Source organism: Brassica oleracea, chromosome C4 (genome assembly GCF_000695525.1).
Source record: "Brassica oleracea var. oleracea cultivar TO1000 chromosome C4, BOL, whole genome shotgun sequence".
Taxonomy (NCBI): Eukaryota; Viridiplantae; Streptophyta; class Magnoliopsida; order Brassicales; family Brassicaceae; genus Brassica; species Brassica oleracea.
In genome coordinates, this window is record NC_027751.1 from 14,009,926 (window position 1) to 14,019,938 (window position 10,013).

The following is a 10,013-nucleotide window of genomic DNA, read 5'->3' on the forward strand; positions in this document are numbered from 1 at the left end:
CCACAGCCTGTTAGATTCAATTGTTGTATAGGCATCGACTATGAATTGTTGAAATAACCTTCTTGAGTAAAGCAGGGCATGAGACTCATTTTCTCGCTCTTGCAACCGGAAAGTAAAAAACTGCCTCATACTAATAGAATCTTTTTTGAGTTTCTTTGAAGCCTCTGTGACACCCTTCTTAATTCCAACCCTGAAACCATCCTCACCATACACAAATAATAGAGGATATTGAAGTGCTAGATAGGAAATATGAATCTCATCAATCCTTGTTAACATTGAATGAATGATTCAATGACAACTCTTTAATATTTTTCTTGGATGATCGTATGAATGATTCAATGACAACTCTTTAATATTTTTCTTGGATGATCGTATGAATGATTCAATGACAACTCTTTAATATTTTTCTTGGATGATCGTATGAATGATTCAATGACAACTCTTTAATATTTTTCTTGGATGATCGTATGAATGATTCAATGACAACTCTTTAATATTTTTCTTGGATGATCGTATGAATGATTCAATGACAACTCTTTAATATTTTTCTTGGATGATCGTATGAATGATTCAATGACAACTCTTTAATATTTTTCTTGGATGATCGTATGAATGATTCAATGACAACTCTTTAATATTTTTCTTGGAACATTGAATGAATGATTCAATGACAACTCTTTAATATTTTTCTTGGATGATCGTATGAATGATTCAATGACAACTCTTTTTTTTTTTTTTGACAACATTCAATGACAACTCAATACAGCCAATACACCCACACAAAAAACATGTGTTCTTTGGTTCACCCTTGGAGTAAACCTATAGATTCACCAATCAATAGGAATTAATTAATTTATATTTAATATCTTTTAAAAAATAAACAAAATATTATCAATTTGTATTATAATTTTAAAATGAAAATAAATAAAAATTAATACTAGTTACAAAAAAAATTAAAAATATTTTTAACGCCGTCATCAAAACACTAAACTCTAATTTTTTGGGTAAACCCTAAACCTTTGGGTAAACCATAAACCTTTAGATAAATACTAAACCCTAAATCAATAACCCTAAATTTTAAAAACACTAAACCCAAGGGTTTAAGAGTTAGGATTAAGGGTGTAATGTTTTTAAGATTTAGTGTTTTTGATTTAGAGTTTAGAATTTATCCAAGGATTTATGGTTTACCCAAAGGTTCAGGGTTTATGATTTAGGGTTTAGGATTTAGTGTTTTACTAACGGCGTTAAAAGTATTTTTTATTTTTTATTTTTTATTTTTTATTTTTTATTTTTTATTTTTTTCGACTAGTACTATTTTTTATTTATTTTTACTTTTTTAATTTTAAAATCATGATATAAATTGATAATATTTTATTTCCTTTTCTAAAAGATATTGAATATGAAATAAGTAATTCCTATTGGTTGGTGAATCTATAGGTTCACCCTACGGGGTGAACCCAAGAATAACTCCACAAAAAAGACTTATTTTTGGGTTCACCAACCAATATGATTGAATTATTTCATATCGAATATCTTTCAAAAAGGAAAAAAAAAAATTGTCAAATTATATTATATTTTTAAAGTAAAAAAAATAGTAGTAGTTACAAAAAATTTTTGTTTAACAATATATATTTTTAACATCGTCAGCAAAACACTAAATCATAAATCCTAGATCCTTGGGTAAACCCTAAACCCTTCGATAAATCCTAACCTCTAAATCAAAAACACTAAAACACTCAAGGGTTTAGGGTTTATGGTTTAGTGTTTTAGTATTTAGTGTTTTTATTTAGAGTTTAGGATTTATCGAAGGGTTTAGGGTTTACCTAAAGGTTTAGAATTTAGGGTTTTGTATGACGTTAAAAATATTTTTTTTTTGTAAATACTATTATTTTTATTTTTTTTACCTTTTTATTTTAAAAACATAATATAACTTGACAATATTTTGTTTACTTCTCTAAGAGATATAGAATATAAAATAACGAAATCCTATTGATCGGTGAACCCAAGATTACTCCAAAAAGAAAAAACAATAAATAGTTACAAAATATTTTTATCACCAAATTACATAGTTTAGTTAAGAGAACAAAAATGTAAGCATGTATAAATCAGGTGTTTAAGGCAAAGAGAAGCCCCGCAGGAAGGATATTTTCGAGTCTTTAAAATTTAGTGGCTCCTCCGTCGACGCAAATGTGTTGACCTGTTATATGTGAAGCCGCATGAAAAGAGATGCCATAAGCGATGAGACTTCGTTTGCTTCCCTAACACGTCTCATCGGTGTTTTACTCTCCACTTTTTATTTACTATCCTAGTTGGAATCGGAGAGATTTTTCATGTAAAGTAATCAAAATTCACTTAGTACGAAAAATCAACCAAAACCTTCTTATAAAACAGTAAAAATAATATCTTACATTGATAGCTAAAGGAGTTGCGATCAACCATGTACATCCTAAGTTAACCCTTATGTTGCCACTTTCCCACTCACAAGCGATATATAAGTTTCTAGCCAGCTGATTCATAGCTCCTGGAATGTATCCAAAGATTATGTTTTCTTTTGATTACCCTGACATTTCTGAATATCGTTAATGGAGAGTTTTTTTTGGATTAGGATTAATTAAGTATATCGTTTTTTACTATCATAACATCTAAAAAATGAGACACATTTTTTACATCAGAAACACACAAAACATATTCAATGTGTAAACATGTTTTTATACCCAACTGATTCACAAAAGTGTATCATTCAAATCAAGCTTTATATGTAGTTATTTAGAGTCTGGGATGGAGATCATCAATCATATACTACTAGGTTTGAAAGTCCAGTAAAGAAGCTTCTCTACAAATTTTTGTCAAGTATGCCTCTCTGTATTAAAGCAAGAAAACTGAAAGAACCAGAACTCCGGGTGATCATCCAAAGGTTTGACACAAGAAGACCACTAGTGATGCATGCATACGGCCGGTTTGAGTTTTTGGAGACCAAAAAATACTTTAGAATAAAGCTTAATAACAATAATTTTATAACAAACTGGGGGCATATGTGTATGTCCATGACCGGATGCAAAATTCATTTGATTTTCTAGCACGACCAAGTACTGGAGTTCTACCGAAAGACGAACCCGATTCCGCTGGTTCAACCGGTCACAAGAGAAGTCATACCTATGCCTGGCTCATTATTTTCATGGGCCCTATATATGTAAGTTACGTCAAAGAACAACTAAAATAGTTATGCAAAAAGGTGCTAATTTTGTTAGTAAATGCTCCAAAATCTAACCAACAAATTGTAAAAAAATATTGGACCCAATGCACCTCTTGCACATGCCAAGAGCCAGGCCTGGTCATACCTTGAAAACTCCTATCTTTTAACCATTTTTTGTTTGCATGTGATTAGTAATTACCAGAAATGCCACAGATTATAGATATACAATGAATGATTAAGTTTGTATTTGTGGTTGTAATTAAAAGAGAAGATGATTTAAACATGTAAACAAATGGTAGTCCAGATAATTTGAAACAAAAGAAGACGGAAAAAATAACAAGCATCAATACATCTTAAATAAGATTGTACATTTAAGATGTATTAACTCTGGAAGTAGCTTTCAAGTCTCAACAATGAAAGTAAGAACTCATTTATTATGACAAACTGACAAAACGGGACAATGAGATTTTTTTAGAGAGAGAACTTTGAGAACTGAAGGCAAACAGATAAAACGCGACAAGGTCATTTTTAAGCATTTGGTTGATAGGAGAAACCGTTAACCGTAAGGCCTCCATCAACACAAATAGTTTGACCTGTGATATAGGAAGCTGCAGGTAGACACAAGAATACCACTAGTGATGCAACTTCATTCAGCTCACCAGCCCAAGTGGAGTTCTTCGGCATAATTCTTCCTTGAACTTGACGTCATCAAGATACTTCAAGAAACACAATTAAGAGGTTGTTAGAAGATTTGAGGTTGTTACATTCATACACACATAATATATATATAAAAAAAACTGTTTTATTTACTGACAGATTGAGACAGAGGAGTCTTGATAACATTAGGTGCAACAGCATTGGCTCTTATGCCGTCTTTTGCCCATTCACATGCCAGATTTCTTGCTAGCTGATTCAGAGCTCCTATAATGAACTTTGTCTTACGATTTGTGGAATCAACAAAATAAAAGTTAAACTATAGTGATGATTAGTTAGTCTCGCCTCTATAATTGTATTTTGGTTACCTTTTGTTAAGTTATAAATGGATCCAGCGGTAAATGATAAAATGCCTGTAATAGAGGACATGAAGATGATACTTCCATAGCCTGAAGCCTTTAGTAGAGGATGTGAAAGCTGACAAAAATTGAAAGCAGGTTCCAAGTTTGTCGAGATGTGGAAATCAAAATCCTCTTTCGCATATTCTAACGTTCGCTTTCCACGAAGAACTCCCACATTGTTCACCTAAGTTGAACAGAATGAGAATATTTTTCAGTTTTTTTTAAACGGATATGCTTTGTTGTTTCATGATTAAGATCATTTACTTACAAGAATGTTGAGCTTGCCATCGAACAGCGAGGAGACAGATTGTATTAATGTTTCTCTCTCGGAAAGAGAGGTAACATCACAGACTGAGCCACTCACGTGAAACCCTTTCTTTTCCCATTCGCTTAAGCTTTGATTAAGCATAACTTCAGATATGTCGCAAACATGGATTTTAGCTCCAAATCTAGCTAACTCCTCTACTATGGCATACCTAAACATTCAACAAGCATAAACTACTTAAAATCTTGACCATTCAAGAGATGACATAGAGAAGAAAGACGAACCCGATTCCGCTGGCTCCACCGGTTACAAGAGCAGTCATACCTTGAAGACTCCATCGCTTATCCATCTTTTTGAGTGTGACTAGCAATGGCCAGACATGGCATGTGTTATAGCGTGGATCAGATAAGTTTGAATGAATGAGTACATTTGGATGTGTGGTGGAAATGTTATCTGAGAGAGCATGGCAATAATGTCTATGTACGTTGTCCCATGCCAAAAAAATACTGTTAATGGTCAAAATTGTCGACAAGGAGCATCCACCACACAATGGTGGACTCCTTGTCCTTAGGAGTATTATAGTATTTTTTTTTTGTTTGAATAATTAAGGATTCTAGTTAAAAAAGTGTGTCCAATGGTGTTTTCTAATTTGGAATCTTTAGGAATAAAAAAATAATTTATTTTTTAAAAGTGAAAATTAATTTTTATTTATTGCATGATTAAATATAAAGATACAATAATTAAACATAAAGATACAATAATTATTAATCTTCATCACCAAATTTGTTCCAAATATGCTCAATTAAATCATTTTATAAATGTTGATGTATACGCCTATACCGAACATCATTCCGAATGCCAAACATATTATTGAGATTTGTAGGCCTGTCGGTTTCCACCTGTGAACTTCTGGTGACGTCTCCTTCTTCAAATTCAGACATATCATAACGAGTGTATCTATCCCGTTCATTTTCGACTATCATATCATGCAACCTATTATTCCCATCCGAACAGAGAGAGGAAGAGTGACTCTTATAATGACAGGAATGAAAGGAGTGACTTAGCTGCACTTGCAAATACAGCAGTACTCCGCAGGAAAACAGCTGACCTATCATGCCTATTACGAACAAGGAGAGGTACTTTAGTAACTCGATTGAAAGGAGAGGTACGGATCGAGCGTAGCTTTTGAAAGCAAAAAGGATTCAATCCGCCTTGCAGCAAATACACAGATGTTCTTCCCTCTCCGTCGAGTACCTTCCGTCCTTCATCAAATACTTAATGAGTTCGCCCAGAAAGAGGGGGAAGCTTGTTCTGTCGACCTTTGCATCAATTCCCTCTTTTAGTGTTAGCAAGTCTTCTCCCATGCTGTTCATTGACTCCCTTTGTCGTGTTCCTCTTACAAATAACTCTTGTTTAGGACATTGAGGGTGTATGATAGATTGGATAAATGTTGACCATTTTGGATATATACCTACTGTGAGGTAGTACGCCAACTTATACATGTGTCCGTTGACCACGTACTTTACCCTGGGAGGTCGACCTTCTAAAATGTCATCAAAACAGGAGACCGATCGAGGACATTAATATCGTTTAAGGTACCTGGAGGACCAAAAAAAGCATGCCATATCCAAAAATCGTGTGAAGCTACAGCCTCTAAGACAATTGTCGGCTTTCCTGATCCACTTGCGTACTGTCCTTTCCAAGTGGTTGGGCAATTTTTCCATTCCCAATGTATACAGTTAATACTCCCGACCATCCCAGGAAACCCTCGTTTCTCTCCAATATCGAGTAGTCGTTAAAGATCCTCCGGTGTGGGTCGTCGTAGATACTCATCTCCGAATAACTGTATTATTCCGTCAGTGAAATTATGTAAACACGAAAGTGCAGTGGTCTCAGCAAGTCGGAGATATTCGTCAACCGTGTCAGCCGCAGAACCATAAGCAAGCAGACGAATTGCTACCGTACATTTTTGTAGTGGAGAATGACCAAACCTCCTGGTTGCATCTCTTCTTTGCTGAAAGAATGGAATGTACTCTGATAGCACATGGACAATTCGCAAGAATAATTCCTTATTCATGCGGAAACGGCGTCTGGATAAATGTGACGAGAATGTCGAATCTTCGCTGAAGTAGTCATTCCATAAGCGGCCGTGTCCTGCTTCACGGTTTCGTTCTATATAAGCATATTTCCTTTACTTAATGGTTTGGGCCTCCACTATGCTGTTGAATGTATCTTCGAAGTATTTGTCGAAAATTTTGTCCAATCTTTCTTCGAGTTCATCGGATGAAGATGGTGACATATTTAGGTATCCTGCTTAAAAAAATAATATTTTTTAAAAACTATAAGTTCAAATTCTGTATAAGTTCAAATTATCTATAAGTTATTTTTTTAAAACTATAAGTTCAAATTATCTACAAGTTTTATTTTTTTAATCTATAAGTTCAAATTATATACAAGTTTTATTTTTTAAAACTAAAAAATTATCTATAAGCTCAAATTCTCTATAAGTTCAAATTATCTATAGTTATTCTATTATCATTTTTAACAATTTTTAATATGGTTTCTATAAGTTTTGGGATCATGTCTATAATATGATACAATTTCTTAAAAAAATACATGTTTATAATACTTATGCTACCACATTAGCCTTCTTATTATACGAATCATATGATTCAATAAGTCTTCTTCCATTAAACTTTAGTTTGGTTTGGTCATACATGATCAAGTAAGTAAAGAGAAGCAAGTACATTGGTTTCTATAAGTTTTAGTTTCGATTGGCATACATGATCAACTTTACTATTTCGATTGGCATAATCATGCCACGTCTCTAATGATCAAGTCCGGTAAATCCTTATTTACGGATTGATCCTTAGGTTATTTAGCTTAAATATGTTGTAAATAGAGGGTTTAGAGACTGAATATTTCTCTGTGTTCTTATTAATGATCAAGGGGGTTCCTTTATATAAGGATTACAAGATGAAGATAAATGGAAAGTATACATATCCTAATCCAACAGGAAATAGGAAAACTAAAGATAACAAGAAAAGGAAAACATCCTAATCCTAAGACGCTCTAAACCGACCGTCTCTCTCTCCTCAGACGACCGAATCTCTCTCCTCTTGGTCACGGCTAGTCGTGGCTGATGGGCTTTCTCCTCTTGTCTTGGTTAATGGCAAGCCACTCCATGATTTATAACACTCCCCCTTGGATGTCATAACCATACAGGATTTGTAGTACACTTCATGTTGCCTCATTAAAACCTTATCAGGGAAACCCAGTGGGACAAAACCATGATGAAGGAAAAATAGTACAACACGCACTACTCCCCCTGATGTGAACCTCAGTGTCAGTTCTACATTCTACGCATCTTGGTGCGTGATATTTCCTATATGTATAGAATGGGAGTAATCGACCAGTTTCATTACTGAACCGTACTTAGACCACTTCGACTTCTTAGGTCGTTTCTCATGTCCTTTGACATCGAGTGTCCCGGTAAAGCATATGTGCTAAGCAATGTGAATCACATTGTCCTCGGAGATCACTATTGGGTCTTTGCAAATTGTGTTTGCATATGTCCATAGTCTAGACGTGTTTGTCTACTGTCAAACTCTTTTCTTTGACCATTATAATCACCATCGACCATGTATCAATCTGGTCGATCTATGTTTGGGTCATAGACCTCGTCCATACGTGTCCACTACTTGTCTCATGAGTGTTCAAGATCAATGATCATTACTGTGAGTTTATAATCTCTAATTATGGCTCTGCGGCCGAACACTCTCATGGATGTGGACATCGATTTCTTTGCCTTAGGTAATGCCGTATTCATTATTCTTTGCATTCCTATCTTAATGATGATGATGGCGTCTCATGACCTTAGTTGCTGTGGATCACATCACACGCTAAGTATACATTATTAGGTCATGGACTTCGGCTTTCACGAGCTTATGGACTACAATACTTTATATCCGACAGGTAAGGATAGATTAAACATCTCCTCTTATCCTTGCGACAAAACTTTGTGGAGTTTATACAGCAGCAGACCGTTCTACTATGCCAGATCCTTAAGGGATCTGATTGTCGGATTGCAACCTGATGGTTGATCTTTTCTACTAGCCCGTGATCAAGAAGAAAGGCTGGACACCTTAAGCTGAAGGGCTGGACACATTTTATGGCCGATGGGCTTAAGAGCCGGACGCCGTTTAGCAGAAGGGGCCGGACGCTTTTAGCTGAAAGCCGGATGCCATTTAACTTAAGGGCTAGACGTCTTTAGTCGAAGGACCGGACGCCTACAGATACGTTATGTATCAGTCTACTAACCTCCTTTAGGTTTAGTACAAACATAAGGGATTTCAAATGTATATGGACTGTTATTGGATTGTCTTTTATACAACTCCAAGATCATGCGTGATCGCTTTCTTTTACATATTATATGCAGCTGCTTTTCAGTCCATGAATCAGCTTAGGAACAAAGCTGTTCTTTCAATTTTATCCAGTGATCCATATGCTGCTTTACTACATCATTGTATCTAATTCTTTCTTATGACCATACCATTGTCAATTTCAAAAATCTGTAGCAGCAACCACCACATTTGAGTTTATCTCCTTATAATCTGTTCCTTTGATCTCTGTGAGTACCTTGTGTAACAAGCTATAATCAAATGCTGTTAATAGGAAAACATGAACACCTTTACATCATGTACATCTCTCACGGTTTCTTTACTTCTCACAGGATCCATCTATTTCACTGGTTTATAGGATGGCGTTTCTGTATATATGTATATGGCCAATACGCCCATCACTTTCTTTAGATACTTTGAACCTCCACGTTTTATCTTTTCTAATCTCTATGATCTTTCATGATTTGTATGAGTACTCTTTCGTGGGTTCATGATCCTCGTTCATCTCTTTATGTTCAAGTGCTATAACTTTATGTATCTTTATACAAATGTGTGTGTGTGTCGACACTTTCATGTGGTTCCATTATGTTCCAGACATGATCTATAGATTTGAGATCTTATTGTCCAGGACCTTTGTAACCTAGTAGCTTGGCGTCCCAAGACTACATGGTTTGGTACCTTAGATGTGTAGCTGCGCAGCCTTTTCTCAATGTCTGTTTGGTTCCTAGTATGATCTCGGATCTATCATTCCGTGCACCATTCTTTTCTATCCGAGATCCCTTTATCTTATGGAACACTTGGCCTATCTTGTATAGACTCTATAGCAACTTGATTATGTCTCTTCTAGGACATTCATTTGGTGCTAAGCTGGTTAGTCATTTCTCGGGTCAGTGTCTGACATTTCAATTAGCATCTCAATTAGCTATCTTTACAATCTTTCTTTGGACGTCTTAAATCATAATTTCTAGTCCGAGGATCTTTGCCAAGACAATGATGGTTAAAACCATTCGTCCTTTTAACATTCTTTATCCAGCTTATAATCTTTCTCCTTTAATATTCAGATTCATTTGTTTCATGCAATCCGTACCTGGCCACTATTT

At 34.9% G+C, this 10,013-nt stretch overlaps 1 pseudogene; it reads right to left on the reverse strand.

Annotated features, from left to right (window-relative positions):
* Positions 1–3,520: 3,520 nt before the first annotated feature.
* Positions 3,521–4,968, reverse strand: LOC106339316 (annotated as a pseudogene).
* Between the last annotated feature and the right edge of the window lie 5,045 nt (positions 4,969–10,013).